This window comes from Meriones unguiculatus, chromosome 1 (assembly GCF_030254825.1).
Source record: "Meriones unguiculatus strain TT.TT164.6M chromosome 1, Bangor_MerUng_6.1, whole genome shotgun sequence".
Lineage (NCBI taxonomy): Eukaryota > Metazoa > Chordata > Mammalia > Rodentia > Muridae > Meriones > Meriones unguiculatus.
This window is the reverse complement of record NC_083349.1, coordinates 18,188,246-18,206,272: the sequence shown is the minus strand read 5'-3', so window position 1 is coordinate 18,206,272 and position 18,027 is coordinate 18,188,246. Positions and strand designations below refer to the sequence as shown.

General features: G+C 49.0%; 1 long non-coding RNA gene across 8 annotated transcripts; it reads left to right on the top strand.

The window, feature by feature from the left end:
* Positions 1–34: 34 nt before the first annotated feature.
* LOC132653683 (uncharacterized) lies at positions 35–16,055 on the top strand. Of its 8 annotated transcripts, none has more exons than XR_009591475.1 (4): positions 35–207; positions 10,018–10,185; positions 10,580–11,050; positions 12,769–16,055. It is a non-coding gene; the product is annotated as an uncharacterized LOC132653683 (long non-coding RNA). The 8 variants fall into 8 exon arrangements; XR_009591472.1 differs by lacking the exon at positions 10,018–10,185 and adding an exon at positions 493–583; XR_009591473.1 differs by having other exon boundaries at positions 35–583.
* Positions 16,056–18,027: the final 1,972 nt, after the last annotated feature.

Below are 18,027 nucleotides of genomic sequence, written 5' to 3'. Positions count from 1 at the left end.
GGCCGCGTGGCCCGAGCCAATCGGCCGCGTCCGTCCCGCGTACAACCAATCCGTGATGCTCGGAGGCGGGGTGGCGCGTTAGGGTGTGCCAGCGGTCCTCACGACGCGCGCATTCACCTGGTCTGCTGCGGCCGCGCGCCCGGGAACGCGGGGGTTGCAGGGACCGAATCCGCGGTGAGGGACATCAGGGACGTCGGGGAAAGGGATGTAAGAGATCGTTGTCACCGTGGATGGGGTGTCACCAAGGCAGGGGCGAGGGGTTGCTGTGTCTGGGAAAACCTTGGGATTAGGGACGAGCGCGTAGAGGAGGCACCTTGTGGACCTGAGGAGCTGAGCCTAGTTCTCAGTGGGACTTGAAGCAGGCTGGGGTGGCGGAGGACAGGTGGGTGGAGGGCGGTTCTGTCGAGGTTGCTTTACTTGGACATTCCGTTCGCTTTCACGCTGGCGCAGCCCAGCCCCCCTGACCAGCGCCGCTCTTCCACCTGTCACCAGCTGGTTCTCCTTGAGGTTCCGGCCCGTTGACCACAGTACTTCAGTTGGTGTAGAGGAAGTTGATGTGAGCCTTGCGGAGCTCGTGGGTTAGGTATGTGGACTGGACGTTTGGATAGTCTCCCTTCCTCCATGAGGCCATAGCCTAAGTGGGAAGATGCCGTTGGAATGAGGTGGAGTCACTTAGAGATCTTCTTACCCTGTGCCCCGGTGGAGATGACCGGGCGCCTTCCTGTGTCTGTTCTAAGGGGTGGCCTTCAGCTCAGCAAGCATCGGAGCCATCCCACACTGCATGCATCGCTGTCAACCGCTGTCAATTCGCAAGGTTGCTTCGCGTTGTTATCTTTTGATTTGTTTTGAGACAGGGTCTTACTGCGTAGCCTTATCTGGCCGGGAGCTCTGAGACATCTGCCTGCCTCTGCCTCTTGAGTGCTGGGATTCCAGGCGTGTGTCACCACGCTTGTCTTGCCTTTGTTCCACCATCACTGTGCATCCTTGGGACGTAAAATCAAACTGGACACATTTCTGTCCTTAACGTGGTTTAAATTTTTTTTTCTTCCAACGATGAGCTGCTGTCCTCATCAGCTCTCCCCTTGTTCTGACTTGTTTCTGTTGCCTGCAGTTGTTTGAACCTTAAACATTGTCTCAAAATAGTGTTCTATTTCACACACACACACACACACACACACACACACACACACACACCGTACATTGTCACATGGTGTAGCTGCTTTTGTATCCTCATAGTCATTCATTCAGCCAAGAGACATCCAGCTAAGACACATTGTAAAGTATCTTTACAACTGGAAGACTTCAGGGTGCAACAATGAAGGAGAGATCAGGTCTCTGCTTTTGTGGAACTTGTGTTACACTGGGCAGAGACAGAAAACAAGCAGCATTTTAAAGAAAGAAGATGTTGGAGAGCAGGTGAAGTGTTTGGGCAGAAAAGTGTACTATTAGAGAAGAGTCTGGGATCCTTCATGGGCCCCAAGCCAGGGAATTTCCTCTGTTCGACTGGAATCCGGCAAGTAGGGGAAAGGGCAGTGGCAGAAGAATTGAGTAAGACTACTACAGCTGGGCAGCGCACGCCTGTGTCTCAGTACTCTGGGAGGCAGAGGCAGGCGGATCCCTATGAGTTTGAGACCAACCTGGTCTTCAAAGTGACTCCAGGACAGCCAAGGCTACACAGAGAAACCCTGTCTCGGGAAAACAAACAGCAAACAAACTGTTTGTTGAGTAGGCAAGCTGTGATCAGAAAGAACAGATAGCTGTTCCTCTTGCTAATACCTATGCTAATACATGACCACACCTCACCCCAACCACAAAGGGAAGGGTTTCAGCCTAACCAAGTTGACAACAGGCCTCCCCCCATGGAAGTATGCACTTTAAAAAAAAAAGTATTTGAAAAAAAAAGTATTTGCTTATTAAACGTTTTTAATTGTTTTTTGTGTATGGGTGTTTTGCCTGTCTGCATTTCTGGTGTACCAGTTGTGTGCCTGGTGCCCATGGAGGCCAGAAATGGTGTTGGATTTTCTGAAACTAGTTGTAAGCTTCCGTGTGGGTGCTGGGAACTCAGCCTGAGCCAGCTGCAGGAACAACCAGTGAGGAACGACCAGCGCCTTTAACTGCTGAGCCATCTCTTTAGCTCTTGCAACCGTGCTTGATCAAAGCAAAACCACGGTTAAACTCTAACCAAAACAGGCTGCATCTCCAGAGAAACCCGGCCGAAATTTCACATTCATCTTTGGGTGCTGCTCATTCTTGTAGCTGAGTCACACTGCTTGAGCATGTTCAAGAGGTAAATGATGCAAACACAGAAACACAACAGCCACTGTGAATACATATTGTGTTAGATGGGAGGGAACAGGAGAAGGAAAAAGGAGGCAAAGGAATTTGTCACCAGGAGGTGAGGGAAAGCAGTCACCATTCAGCCATAGGGTTGCAATGGCATTGACAACTCCTTTTTTCCCTCCAATAATTTATTTATTTTTATTTTCTGTCCATTATCGTTTGCCTGCATGTATGTCTGTGTGAAGGTGTTGGATCCTGGAGTTACAGATAGCTGTGAGCAGCTTCTCTGATCCTATGACAAAACATTCTAACAAAAGCAACTTGGGGAGGAAAGGATTTATTTGAGTTTAGAGATGACAGTCTATCATTGAGGAAAACCAGGGTAGGCTCTGAAGCAGGCATCCAGAAACAGGAACTGAAGCAGGGACCGTGGAGGAATGCTGTTTACTGGTTTGCATAACTACTTTTCTTATACAGCTCAGGCCCTATTTGCCTAAGGATAACACTGCCCACGGTGGGCTGGACCTTCCTGCGTCAATTAGCAATTAGGAAAATGCCATACAAACAATCCCACCAGCCAGCTAGGTCTTCAGTTGAGGTTCCTTCGGTCTCAGGTGACTCCAGTCTGTGTCAGGTTGACAAGAATTAACCAGCACATGAAGTCATATCTAACATGTATTTATGCTGCCACAGCACTTGGCTTCTTTTCCCCCTGGCAAAGAGCAGTGTGCTTGGGCTTTCCTGTTCACTTGGCTCTCAGGTTCTCCTTGGCTGAGGTCGTGGTTGGGTCAGTATTCACACGAGACAGCGTCTTTGTGCCCTGTGCATCCGAATGTCATGAGAGGACCTAGATCTCCAGGTCATCCATTTCCCATCTGTGTTCCTTCTGAGTACCAGCTGCCCAGCCTGTCCCCGCCTGTGAACCAGAACAGGTCCGTGCTTCTTACCCTCGTTCTTCCAGGCAAAACAAGCCACCAGGCACACCCCACGCTGCTCTGCTCACACAGAGGATCTGCTGCCATCTTTGTCACGGGGGCCCTGCGGTGGCTGTTGTGCTGTAGCTGTCCACCTTGGCGTGACATCCCTGAAATAGGCAAAATCACCTGAAGCCAGCCCTTTCTTTCTCTGCCCGCTATCCGCAGGGAGCTCCCCATGAAGCCATCGGAGTGCCTAGCTTCCTGGAGCGACAGCCCTTGTGCATGGTCTGCTTCGGGAGCCACCTTCTTGGGCCTCCAGGGCTTCCTCCAGCCAGCACTGTATATTGCACTTCGTTAGTGAGCGGCACTACCGTGCATTCCACCCTGGGGTTTAATGGGTCAGATGTCCTAACAGTGGCTGAGCGTGCTCCTTGTCTAGTGCACTAGATTGGAACCAGGATAGTTCTCTTCTGGCGAGGTCAGCGTTTTGCCTGAATCTATGCAATAATCATCCGGAGGGCTAGCCAGAGTCCCCAGCAGACCTACTGAGCCAATTCGTTGACAGCCTGGGCTTACTGTAGAGGCCCGGAGTCCCACCAAAGGTTTTATTTATTTTTATTTTAAACGTTGTGGGTGTTTGGCTGCATGAATGTGTATGTACCACTTGTGTACAGTGCCCTCTGGGGTCAGAAGTGTGTATTGCAGCCTCTTAGATGGGGAGTTAACAGGGTTCTGAGCCACCAGGGTGGATGCTGTGAACCAAATCCTGGGCCTGCAGAAGAGTAGTAAATGCTCACAAGTGCTGAACCATCCCTCCAGCCTCTGCAGAGCCTTCGCTTGTTTTGGGTTATTCAGTTAAAGGGTTTCCATAAGCACGCTGTCATGACTGACTGACGTCTGAGCCAAGCGACTGTGAATTCAGCTGGGCCCCTTGCAAAAGATCATACCACTTGGGCTTAATGACAGTTTGCACCTCCTCATAGAGCAATGGAGAGGGTCTTGAGACTCTCACTTGAGTATTCGACTGCTCTCTACCATTTATTGTATGCAACTCTGCCTTAATTGCATGCGATCTTGAGGAGGGGAGAGAGGTTGGGGACAGCTAGGTAAGGTGTGTGTGGGGTGGGGGAGCTTCATCTATACTGCTGCAGGAAGCTCCTATTTTTGCTGGGTAAGGCTTTTCAGGTGTAGCCTGTTGGGGAGAACATCCACATCCCTGCAAATAACCTCTCACCTACGCTCTGTAAGCAAGCCCAATACGATCGTTGGTTTTCTAGAGTGAACTTTGGAGGAATCGTGCCTTGGCTTGTTGCTGGGGCCTTAAGGGAAAGGACAGATGTTTATTAGATCTCTCCCTAGGAAGGCATTTTAGCAGGACGGTAAAGGCTGTCTCAAATACCAGCGATTGTACTAGGCATGCTTTCTTATGCTTGAAGAGACTGGGCAAGCTGGACACTGGCGTCTTAGTTATTTTCTATTGCCGTGTAGACACAGCACGAACAGAGCAGCTTATAAAAGAGTATTTATTGGGACTCATGGTTCTAGAGGATTAGAGTCCATTATCATCACATTGGGGAATGTGGCGGCAGGCAGGCAGGCAGGCAGGCAGGCAGGCATGGCGCTGGAACAGTAGCTAAGAGCTTACATACACACACACACACACACACACACAGAGAGAGAGAGAGAGAGAGAGAGAGAGAGAGAGAGAGAGAGAGAGCGAGAGAGCGCTAGGAATTGCATAGGCTTTTGAAACCTCAAAGACCACTCCCACTGATACTTCCAACAAAGCCACGACCCCTAATCCTTCCCAAACAATTTCACTAACTGCGGACCAAGCATTCAAATACATGAGCCAATGGGTACTGTTTTTATTCAAACCACCACACCTGGGATTCCAGAGATAGTGGGTCCCGTGTTCTGTGGGACCACTCTTCAGCACATGAATTCTACGATGGTAACATCTGCTTTCTGTCCATCAAGTGCAGTCACCATTGTGTCGCCAGCAGTGATGGGAAGGAAAGGCGATGAAGGTACCTGTGGACTAGGAGACAGTTCTGGGCTAGGGCTGGTCCTGGAAAAGAGGACCATGAAGGTGTAGCAGTCTGTTAATGTCTTCCCCCTCATCCTTTTATAAGAGGGTATTGAGAAAGGGCACTTGCATATCAGTACAGCTGTTGGTGTAGGGGTAGAGATGTGTTATAAGTGTGTTGTAGCAATGAAATTAATCAGGAAAGGTAGTTGCAAGAGCTGTGGTCTGATTACATTTACAATGACAATCCTCCATTCTCCAAGAACCACTGTCTTCAGGTAAAGTGTGGGGTAATGTGGAGCCATAGCAAGTCTTTGATGCTAACACATGCTCCAGGGTGGAGCAGACTTTTACTCTCCTGGTTTCTAGGTATAGGCATTTCCACAGCTTCTGCCTGGGCTGGGGAACCCACACGAGGTTCTTCCTTTTCCCCTGGGCCATAGGAAATGCAGCACGAGTCCAGGACTGTCTAGCCCTTCTGAGAGTGGGTCGGGGTGAGAGTCCATGAATACAATACCCTGTCCTCCATGAGCCCTTTGATGGGTGGATTTAGGTTTCTAGGAATCCATCAGTTCAGAGGCAATGTCCCTGGAAGTTCTGCTTATTTCCCTTCCCAGGCTCAAGTTAACACGGGCAGAGTGGCCATTCTTTCTTGTGATGGTCTGCTTGGCCCTTGCTATAGGCACAGGCCCCGCTTCATAGGCTGGGGTCCTAACCTCCAGTGTGATGGTATGAAGTGCTTTTGGGGGGAGGTAATGAGAGTTAGGTGACATCATGAGGGGTCCTAGTCTCTCAAAAGTGATCTCAGTTCCCAGCCCCTAAGAACAGAGCAGTGTGGAATCTCTGGGCAGCCAGGAAGGAAGTGTGTGATCCTGAACCTGGCCAGACTTGTGCCCCGACCTCAGACTTCTAGCCTCCAGAGCAGTGAGAAGTACATTTGTTTCTCTCTATATGGATCCTGGCCTGCAGGCATGAGGCCCTGGGTAACCCTGGTTTCTTTTTTTCTTTTTCCTATAAATTTTCTGACAAACTAGAATCAGATAAAACCATTGGGCTAGTGCTACATTACAGCTGGCTGTTGATGCTGGCTGTGCCCGAGTGTGCTCAGTGTCACTGATACTAGCTTGAGATAAACCAGGTACATTCCGGCTTAGATGAGGTCACTTCTGTTTTGTCCACACTCCTCTGACTCAAACCGGGGGAGGTCAACTGGACTTGCTACTGCCCAGGACTACACTTTGGTCAATGAGTCTCCGCATTTGACTCATTGACTCCACAGTTGTGGGTGTGTCCACCTGTTTCTCTGGTCTTGAATTTCTTGGGGTCTGTTCCTATTCACTAAAGCCAGAACTCTTTGCTAGTTTGTTATGAATGTCTAAGCCAACCAGAAAGTTTCTACTTACTGAATTTCTACAAGTGAATACTTTTCTAAGAAACCAGGTTAGCCCGGGTGGTGGCTGCCCACATCTTTAATCCCAGCAGTCAGGAGGCAGAGGCAGGCGGATCTCTGCGTTCAAGGTCAGCCTGGTCTACAGAGTGAGTTTTAGGACAGCCAGGGCTACACAGAAAAACCCTGTCTCAAAAAACCAAAAGAAACTAGGTTAAGATTTGAGAGGCAGTTTCAGAGCTGCCCTTGAACTCCCAGCCTTCCTTCCTTCCTTTTTGAGGTTACACTGTGCTATACTTTGCCTCAGTTTCTCTTATTTTCTTTTTTTTTTTTTTGAGACAAAGTCTCATCATATAACGCTGGTAGGCCTGGATAGAGTGAAACTTTAGTAAGCTGCTTCTTATTTTATTCCTTTGGACATTGTTCTAAACTAGCTAACAGCAGAGATGTCTGTGGCACAGTCATGGTGATTGTGTGTGTGTGTGTGTGTGTGTGTGTGTGTGTGTGTGTTCCTACACATTAGATGAGGTCACTTGGATGCATGTGCGGAGGCTGGAGAACTTCAGCTGTCATTCCCCAGGTGCCGTTCATCTTGTTCGTTTTTTGAGATATGGTCTCTCACCCACCTGGCACTCACCTAGAAGGCTAGAGTGGCTGGTCGTTGATTCCCAGGATCTGCCCGTCTCCACTTCCCTGGTGCTAGGGTTATAAGTGTGGCATGCCCAGCTTTTTTTAAAAAAAATTATCTTAAAAATTTGGGCTTTTATTGAAATGTTTTCTCTTGTTGCTTCTTAACTAGCTGGGTATTCCACTGTACCGCTGTTGCTATCCTGAGGGCAGCCATACACGTCTTAGCCCACAGACTGTGCAGTACCTGGGATCTCCTTGGTAGTTTCAGAAAGCTCTCTGACTAAGACGAGTGTCCCGTCTGCCGGGAATGCTGACAGTCTCATCAAAAGTGATATTTCCAGAGCTGGGCGTGGTGTCACTGGTGGAGTGCACCTTTAATCCCAGCAGTCAGGAGGCAGAAGCAGGCAGAGCTGCTTCTGTGTGTTCGAGGCTAGCTAGCTTGGTCTACAAAGAGAGTTCCAGGACAGCTAGGGCTATGCAGAGCAACCCTGTCTTGACCTCCTCCACCACACCCACACCCACACACACCTTGATATTTCCACTGCGTTTAATGTTCTTCTACTTCTTTCTGTCTCTTTTGTGGCTCCTTGAGAGCTCTGATGATCAGGGCAGAGGCAGAGGGCACCACCTCAATCTGGGCCTGTCTGCTCTGGATGGTCAGTTTCCTGCAATTCTCAAACCTTCCCAGTCACTGGTTGCCTTGGCAATGTCATTGCCAGCTTTTGTGGAGACGGACCCCGGGGACCGATGTGGGGTGCCAAGGCAGATGTGTCACCGACCTCGCCTCCGGTGCACCTCAAGTATATGACTTTGATCTTCTTGGGGTCGAACTTGGGCAGCATGGTGGAGGCTGCTGGTGTTAGATGAACCCCGATTTGGGACGACCCAAGAAAGTGGCACTGTAGCCACCCCCCAACTGAGAGCTGGCATGATCAGCTTTGGCTGTAGAGGTTATAAGGGACCACACTCATGCTTGTAAGACTCTACCTACTTCGTGTTCACTCCCCCTCTTTGCTGTGAGTAGTCCCCCGACACACACACACCGCCCTGTGCTCTCCTCCCCCTTTGTCTATGTTGCCCGGGGCCAGTTTGGCACAAGCCTTTAATCCCAGTACTTGGAAGGCAGAGGCAGGCAGATCTCTGTGAGTTCCAGGCCAGCCGAGTCTACAATGTGAGTCCAGTACAGCCAGGCCTACACAGAGAAACCCTGTCGGGGGGCGGGGAACAAACCAAACCAACCAAACATAAATAAATAAATAAATAAATAAATAAATAAGTAGAGCAGAGACCTGAGTGTGGTGGTGGATGCCTTTAATCTCCAAACTCGGGAGGTAGAGGCAGAGGCAGATGCATATCCATGCAATCAAGGCCAGTGTTGCCATGACCAAAAAGCAAGTTGGGGAGGAAAGGGTTTATTTGGCTTACATGTCCAAATCATGGAACCCGAAGGCAGGAGCTGATGCAGAGGCCTTCAGGAGGGGTGCTGCTTACTGGCTTGCTTCCCATGGCTTGCTCAGCCTGCTTTCTTGTAGAACCCAGAACTACCAGCCCAGGGATGGGAACACCCACAATAGGCTGGTCCCTCCCCCACTGGTCACTAATTGAGAAAATGCTCTACATCTGGAGGCATTTCCTCAACTGAGGATCCTTTCTCTCTGATGACTTTAGCTTGTGTCAAGTTGCCAGAAAACCAGCCAATACAGCCAACCTAGTCTACAGAGTAAATTCCAGGCCAGTCAGAGTTACATAGTGAGACCTGGCCTCAATAAACACATAAGTAAAGTAAGTAAATAAATCAAGGCAGTGTGTAGTTCACACTTGTAACTTCAGCAGGACTAGCCTGGGATACATAGATCAACCCCCCCCACACACACATAATAACAGTTTTTAAAAACAGTATTACTTACATTTATAGAAATTCCAAACACACCAATTCAGAGTTTCAAGCCACAATTTTGTCTTTCTGTGAGGTATTTGTTACTGTGCTATCAATACATTACTCTGTGTGTGTGATGTATGCACACGGTATATGTGTCTGCATGTGTTTGTGTGTGTGTGTGCGTGTGGATACATGTATTTGTGTACTTAGGGGCCAGGGAAGCCATCAAGTCTCCTCCTCTATCATTTCCGTCTTTTTTCTCTTCAGACAAGATCTCTTTCTGAACCTGGAGGCTGCTGTTTTTTTGGCGAGTCTTGCTAGCCCGCCAAGCCCCAGCCGTGGTCTTGTTTCTGCCTCCCATCCCCCCAGTGCCCGGGCTACAGGCTTGCACCGCTGGCTTTTAGGGCCAGGAGGTCAGGTCCTTGCGATTGTGCAACCAATGCTCTTAACTCTCTGTACTATCTCCCCAGGCAGACACACTATTTTTAACCGAAGTCCAGGCTCTTCGGCATTTCCTCAGTTTCCTCATATTTTCCCCCCAGTGTCCTCTGCCCCAGATAGCTGTCCAGGGTCTTACGTAACACCGTAACACCGAGCCATCGTCTCCTCAGGTGACGACAGAGGCCTCTCTATGTCCCAGGTGGTTAAAGCAAGGCTGATCAGCTTGTGTAAGAGCTTTGCCTCCACCTACAGCTGCCTGCTGTTTTCCTCGGGGCGGGGGTTTGGGGGGGGGGCGGGCCACTGAGGCTGAGGGCTTGGGAAGGAAGACTCCAAAAGCAGTGACCCCCATAGGGTCCCCTCCTACGGGGTCCTCACTGTCAATCTGCTCTGCCCTGTGGCTCGGGGCTACTGAAACTGACAGAGTGCAGCGGAGCTGTTTGCTGTGCCTCTTTAGGACACTCACCTCTTCTCTGCTGTGGGAAAAGGGGAAGACAGAGGTGTGAAGCCTCAGGTGGAACCTGTTCTTCGGCGCAGGATTCTTCGCGAGAGCCCTGACCCTCGCTTCCATTCATCGATTTAGCCACACAGGCTGGATTCCTGGATGCTAACTTCCTACTTTTGGGTATTCCAACAACGCCGTTGCTCATCTTAGTACTCAGATTGTTCAGCTTTGACCACAAAGGGCTCTTCTGTCTGGTTCCTGTGTTGCTTTGGCATTAACCCTTCCTTATGAGCTTTGTTTTTCTGAGTTCTTGACTTTATGGAGTCTGAGGACGTTTCAGGCTTATCTTTGGGATACATAGATCATACATACATAGATTATCTTTGGGCCCCTTTTTGTCCTGGAACCTGCCACTGGCCCCATTTCTCTGTTTCGTCCCTGTTACGGAGGTGGGTATCTTTTCCTGGAGATAAATGTTTTTTTTTTGTGTGTGTGTGTGTGTTTTTTTTTTTTTTTTTGGGGGGGCGACTTGTGATCAAACTGCCTTTGCGACCTGCATCCTCTCCATCCCTAGGCTCAGTACAGACCCTGAGGCCAACAGGACCCAGACCTCTCTTCCGTGTCGCAATTCCACCTTTCCTCCAATTACTGTGCCTGGCTTTTGGCTTCATTATAACCAGCAATCCCCGACACTTGGAAGAAAACTAAAGCGGACATCTGGAAGAAATGCGGGCTCCTGGGGTCCTGCGGAATTGAAAGGAACAGCTACCGGGGCAGTCGCTCCTCTTCAACTCCATCCCACCTCCCGCCCCCCGCCCCGCCCTCCGCGCTCCGCCCCCCGCCCCCCGCCCCCTGTCCGTGCGTTCCATGTTGTTAGAATGGTCACCAGGTGGCGCTGCAGACCCGCCGTTTGGGTGCTCAGGGCCTCGCCCGGGTCAGGGTCTGCGTCAAACAGCGCCTAGGAAGTAAGTCCTGAGTTTCCAGAGTGTTGAGACTGATTGGCCCATTTTCTGATGTTTGGCGCCTGAAGAACAATACCAGAAGGGTATGTCCACAGTATCCTCGAATACAGAGGCCCCTAGTCTCCAGGCAGCAGGAAGGGACAGGGTCCGTGGGGCGGGGAGTCTGTGGGCATTCCGGCTGGAGGTCAAGGAAGGGTGCATGGGAATGTGTGAGGAACACACGGAGAAGGAGGAAGGGGGCACATGGGGAGCAAGCCTGTTTGGATAAGGGCGGGGTGGGTGAGGGACTGGGGAACTGTAGTGCACCCAGGCATGTGGGGACGTGGGAGGACAGAAGACTGGCTGCTTCCCAGCTTCCCGCCTCCTCTCTTCCGAGAAGTGACAGTGCCTGCAGGGTGGAGCGAGCTGGGAAGGGGACCAAGGGAATGCGGGTACAGGGGAGGGAGATCCCGGAGAAGGGAGGGAGGTGACGGATCGATGAGGGGCCAGGGGAGGGAGATTCCCGAAGATGGGGAGGGGTAGAAAGAGGCCTGGAACTGTCGGGGAATGCGGCGTGGGAGCCGGGAAGGGGTCTAGACCGATCCAGGGTGAGATCTAGGGTTGAGGGCCTCTGTAGCTCTGACTATACAGAGAAAGAAGGGCCCAGAGTATGGAAGAATCGGACCTCCAACCCTCCCCCTCGGGAAGAATATCCATCCTGTTTGTCCAAACCCATCTTCTGCCGTTGGTCCTAGTGCACAGTGTAGAAATTGGGGGAACCCAGGTGGGGTGCCGCCAGAGTTCCCCTCGTACCAATTTCCCTGCTGAGGGAGGCTGGGCGTGGGGGCAGGGAAAAATTTGTAGCGGGTAGCCTTTCAAGAGAAAGCCGTGACCCTCGGAAGAGCAGCTCGGAAGCCTGGTTCTCTGTCCTGAGCAGTATTCTAACACAGCACTAAATTTTAGAGTGACCTGGTGAGGCCAGTACAGATCCTAATTTGGGGAGGGGGGGAGTGACTTTTTCATACAGGGAGGCTTACTTTAAGGTGAAGGGGGGGGATGTTTTATCTGTGGAGCAGGCAGAGTTCCTTAGGTCAAAGGTCACAGCAATTGAAGGAACCGTCTGGGCTGTGACAGTGTAGGCCAGTGACCTCCTCCTCTTGGGGTTTGGGGAGCCACATCTTTTGGCTCTGACTCAAAGATTCTGGCAGCTCCTGAGGACCTGGCAGACTCCCCGTTAGGAGTAGGGTGGGGTCCATATCAGACAGGAAAGCCCTTGCAGTTGGGGGTGTGGTAGCTCCAGCAGGGGAGCTGGGGTGAGAATTGTTTCAGGCTCAGGCCTCTCCAGGCCTGTAACTTCAGAAAGGGCCGTTTGGCCTTTCCTCACAGGCAGGAAGCCACAAGAGTCTCCTGGGAACCATATCTTTCTTGCCCACTGAAACAGAAAGCTAACCAAACTAACCAAGCTGGTTAACTAACTGAGCTGACCCAAGCTGAGGTGAACACACTCGTGGCAGCAACCTTTATCTTCCATTACCAGGCGTTACCCCCTGTCTCTGGACACCCCTAGAATTACCACCCTACTCACGGGCGAGTTCATCTCTGTCCTCCTTCACAGACTTAACGCTGCTTCTCTCAAAGGCTTGCCTAGGCCGCACCAAGCCATTGCACACAGCACAAAGAGGGTGTGGCAACACACACATTTACCTCCAACGTTTGGGAGGTAGAGGCAGGAAGACCAGAAGTTTAAGGTCATCCCAGGCTCTGCCTTTGAAGAATAAAAATAACTTTGTGAGCACATCATACTTTGGTTTTTTTATTCCAGTCTCTCTCGTAGGCTGGCTGGAAGGCTCACCAGATCAGGGCATTTGGGCCTGACAGATCCCCATGACCCACTTGGTAGAAGAGAACCATCCTGTGATGACACTTGGACGACACTTGGGATCAGCCACAGCCACACGCTGGCGACTCTAACACCGGACTCAGACTGATAGAAGTTTTTTGAATGCTGAACAAAATCATACCGGTCAGGGCCATGGCCTGGATTCGGGAACCAGACTGTGATGTCGGTCTGCTTCTGATGCAAAGTTTTTTATACGGAAAAACTGTAACCAGGTAACAACCAGGTAACCAGGTATAGGAAACAAGAGGGGGCAGCATTACATCATTTTGACCAGCTGAGCATAGTTGATTTTGTTCCAAGTGTATTGTATTGTATCTAGGTGGCTAGACAAAGCACTTTAAGCTGATTGGCTGGGATTTAGGGTAGGGGAGCTTTTGGGGGCTTTTAAGCTTTCTGGGAATAAGGGTCACAGCAGGATGTTTCGGTCTCAGAGAACATACATTTATCTTTAACTGTTGGTTTATTCTAAGCAGCAAGTGTTGAACTATTGAATTGTATCCTGGTCTTAGGCACATAGGGCCTGAGAACTTGAACTTAATTTCACCTTATAATCAAAATGGAGACTTGGAAGCAAAATGGTTTCTGATACCCTAAAGGCAACAGCAGGTGTTAACAGAGGAGCCACAGTTGTGGTAAGAAGGAAAGCAGGGGTCAGCGGAGGGGCTAAAGAGTTTAAGCAGGTTAAACAGGTGACCACGCACTTTTATTTTATCTATTTATTTTTGGAATTTTTTTTGAAAAAAAAATTGTAAGAGCATATTCTAAGAATATATTCTAATCTTGGCTTACTCTTCCCCAAATCCTCCCAGATCTTCCCCACCCATCCAACTCCACATTCTTTCTCTCTCACTTTAGAAAACAAACAGGTGCCATGCCTGTAATCCTACCACTCTGGGAGGAAGAGACAGATGGATCTCTGAGTTCGAGGCCAGCCTGGTCTACAAAGTGAGTTCAGGACAGCCAACAGCCAGGAACACACAGAGAAACCCTATCTTGAAACAAACAAAACAAAACAAAAAAAACCCCAAACAAAACAACCCCCCATAAAAAGACAAACTCAGATATCATATTATACAAGCAAAAGACCAGTAGGCAAAAAAAAAAAAAAAAAGCTTAAACAAAGCAATATGAGACAAAGTCTATTACTACTATCATTTTGTGTTGGTCATAAACATCTAGGCTTGGGACCTACCCTTAAGTTAATATATCCATTCAGTGGGACTCCATTGGAGACAACAGATGTCAAAGAGAGATAGCTTCTTGGTGAGGGCTGGGCGCTCTTGTCCATTCCCTCCCTCAGTGCTGGGACTTGCCCGTGTTGCCACAGCCTCAGTGAGTTCATCATATGTCCGTCAGTCCTGTTGTGTCTAGCCTGTTTCCATCCCCTCCGGCTCCTAAGTCCTTCTATCTCCTCTTCCACAGAGATTCCTGAGCCCGGAGGGAAGGCGTTTGATGAAAACTTCTCGTTTAGGACTGAGTGTTCCAAAATCTTTCACTCTCTGCATTTTATAGCTGTGGTTCTCTGTGTTAGTTCCCATCTATTGCCATAAAGGAAGCTTCCCTGGTGTTGGCTGAACAAGGCACTGATCTGAGGCCCAGCCCATTTCTACTAAAACAAAACAAAACAAAACAAACCCTTCACTGACCCCAAACACCTCAGGAAAAAAGTTTCCTCTTGTGAACATCCTGAAGATGTGTAAATTTAATTTAAAAATGTGTTTTTCTCTTGTTAAACAAGAAAACAATTAGCTGTGTTCTTATGCCCAGCAAAGAGACCTCGTAGGGATTAAGGGACCACATGACATAAGGGAGGCATGACTGTCTCCACACTGTTCCAGAAGCGAAGGACTGTCCTGGCATCACCAAAAGTTGATGAGGTCCTCCCAGCTGCCATTTGTCCTTATCTGCCACTCCAGGCTCAGTCTTTTGTTTTAACCAGTTAGACCTTGGGCTGACTCACCCAAACTGCAAACGCCTACCCAGCAGGCTGGGCTGTGCCTTCCTTTAGCTTCCTCCTCAACAGACTGTAGCCCCAAGAGGACCCTGGGGCTGCCCAGGTCAGGTGTAGAGTGGAATGGACGTGGGGAGTGTTTGCCCGCTAGGATCTCAACATGAAAACAACATAGCTCATTCATTAGCTTAAATCGGTATGGCACGCAATGACAGAAATTGAAGTGTTCAAGTTTGAATATAAATTCTTTCCTAAGATCCAAAATAAGCACATCATATCAGAAATATGGTCATGATTGTGTTTTTCCATGTCAGAGTTTAATTGAATAAAAATAAGCTCACAAACTATGTTAGTTGGTGTTATTGTAATTTAAAGTAGTTCAGATTTCTCTTGACATTATGGTCACAACGATCACAAGTTCCTTTATTCCAATTTGTTTGTTTGTTTGTAGCCATGGCTGTCATGGAATTCATTAGTAGACTAGGCTGGCCTCTAACTCCCAGAGATCCATCTGCTTCTGCAGCCTGAGTGCCGGGATCAAAGGTGTGTGCCACCATGCCCAGCCTTTATTATATATATAACCCTTAACTCCTAATACTGATCTGCATCCAGTGAAGTCTAATGCTGCTTTGTAAAATGTAGTCTCTTAGGGCAAAGCACAGACTGAAATTCACTATTCCACTCAGTATGGAGTGCCTTACAGAAGGGCACAGCCTCATATCCATAAATGTCCCAAGGAGAAGTTTTAGTGCAAGAACACCTTAAGTAAGCCAAACCCAATTACAATTATTTATTTATATTTGAGGTAGAGTCTTGCTTTGTAGCTCATGCTAGCCTTCAGCTTATAATCATCTTGCTAGGATTACAGGCCTGAACCATGATACCTGGTTCTCTCTCTCTCTCCTTGCCTCCTTCTCTCCATCTCCATCCAATAAACTCTTTCATATAGTATCTGTTGTGTGCATCCTTTTTAAACAATAACAGCTTGGATTCTAATTTCTTTTGTTTGTTTTTTTGAGACAGAGTTTCTCTGTGTAGCCCTGACTGTCCTAGAACTCACTCTGTAGACCAGGCTGGCCTTGAGCTCACAGAGAACTGCCTGCCTCTGCCTGGGTTTACAGGCGTTTGCCACTATGCCTGGCATCGAACTCTAATTCTTAAGGACAAATCCAAAATAGATTGTAATGGAGAAATATTCCAAACATGTGACAATAAAGACTGGTCAAGAAAAACAAAGTGTCCCACTCTTGCTACTGATTACCACTTGTAGTTGTTGCTGCGGCTCATGATTTTCAGGCTTCTCTAGGCCTGGCACTGGGCCCTGGCAGGATGGACTCATTGGTATGTGCACAAAGGAGATGGTTTCCTATTCTGTGGAGCTAGGACCAGCAGGGCCTGGCCCTAGAGCTGTTTTCTTGGCAGCAAGTCTGAACTGCAGCCTGCAAGCCTGCGTCACCATGAGACTCTTGCTTAAGTCAGGAAAACAGAGTTTCTGTTTGTTTTATTTAAAAAGCTTTCTCAGTGTTTTATGTGTCCTGCCTCAGCCAAGGTTGCCCTGACCACAGGCTTTTTAGTCTTTGCCTGAGGGATGGGGCTGGAGACCCTCTGGCTAGATGAATAGCTCCAAAGTCATTTTTGAAAAGGTTAAAGAGTGACTTGGATGAAGATATGTTTCATGTCACTAAGTTTTTCAAACACAGTTTGTAAGAGTTTTTCAAACACAGTTAGTAAGGGACCTCTCAGGAGAAAAGCCAGAGTTCCTCAGGTCCTGGTGTCTATGAAGGAAAAGAGGGCCCAGGAAGAAAAAGGCTCTGATCAGTTCAGAGTGGGGGAAGAACCCGTCCCTCCCTCTGGAGAGCTAGCTGTCGGAACCATTTATCACTGGGGCCCACTGCAGAGCTTTGAGTGGGAGGGCTGGAGGAAGGTGCTCCCTCCCACCCTTTTCTCCACAGGGCGGGTGGAAGAAGCAGAGTGGAGCTTTGCTGCCCACAGACTGGCCAGCCCTGGACACTGGGCCTCTGGACAGATGGGTCAGTGAAGCCCTACAGGATCCTCAGAAGCAGCTCCTGGATCTGAGAAGTGGAGTGAGACCACGGAAAGGCACAGGCAGCTCAGGCTGGCCCACAGGTTGGGCCTGTACTGAATAATCCCAGGGACACAATTAAAGACACAATGCCAAGCAGGAGGCCACGAAAGGAGCCCAGCTGGCTGTGCCCTCTGCACAAACACAGACGTGTGGGGACAGAGAGAACATAGTAACTCCAGATTTGAACCAAACTCGGGAGGCTTGCAGTGTGGGGGGTGAATGTAGACTCTTCAGTGTGTGGTGCTGGAGCAGCTGCAGGGCCCTGGGGAAAGACAACGTAAGCTCATACCATGCACAAGAGAAACATCAGGATCTGAACATGAAAGCTGAGACCACGGAAGCATCAGAGCACAGGGAAAATGCTGGAGCCTCAATGTTAAGACAAGCCTTTCTCAGGAACACTTAAAGACCAGATGCAACAGGAAAACAGAGGAATGCATGTGGTTATGCAAATGTCAAAAAATTGTATGACAAAACACTGTAAACAGAAGAAGAAGAAAACCACACACTAGGACAAAAATAGTTAAAACTTTTGGGGCTGGAGTTTTAGCTGGGCTGTCAGAGTATTTGCTTAACAGGCACAAAACCCTGGGATTGATCTTCAGTCCTGCAAAAATCAGGAGTGGTAGCAAGTGCCTGTAATTGCAGCAATACAGAGGTGGGTGGGTAGGAATATTAGAGCTTCAATGCCACCCTCAGCTACCTGACCATGCAGGGCTATATGAAACCCTGATTCAGAAAATAAATAAACAAATGCAGCTTTTACCATAAAATGGATGTGGTGGTTCAGTCTGGTCATCTTAGCAGTTGGGAACTTGAGCAGGAAGGATAGTGAGTTACAGGCTGTCCTGGGCTCCAACATGGAATCCTATTTCAAGACAAGAAAAGAAAAAAAGACCCCAAATCAGGGGCTGGAGAGATGGCTCAGTGGTTAAGAGCAGTTGCTGCTCTTACAGAGGACCCGGGCTTTGTTTGCAGAATCCATACGAAGGCTCACAATTGTCTGTAACTAGTCTCAGGAGATCTGATGTCCTCTTCCGGGCAGCAGGCACACACACGATACACAGATGTACAGATAATCAATAAGTCATACACATTAAATAAAAATAAATCTTTAAAAAATTTCAAATTATACCTTGTGGTG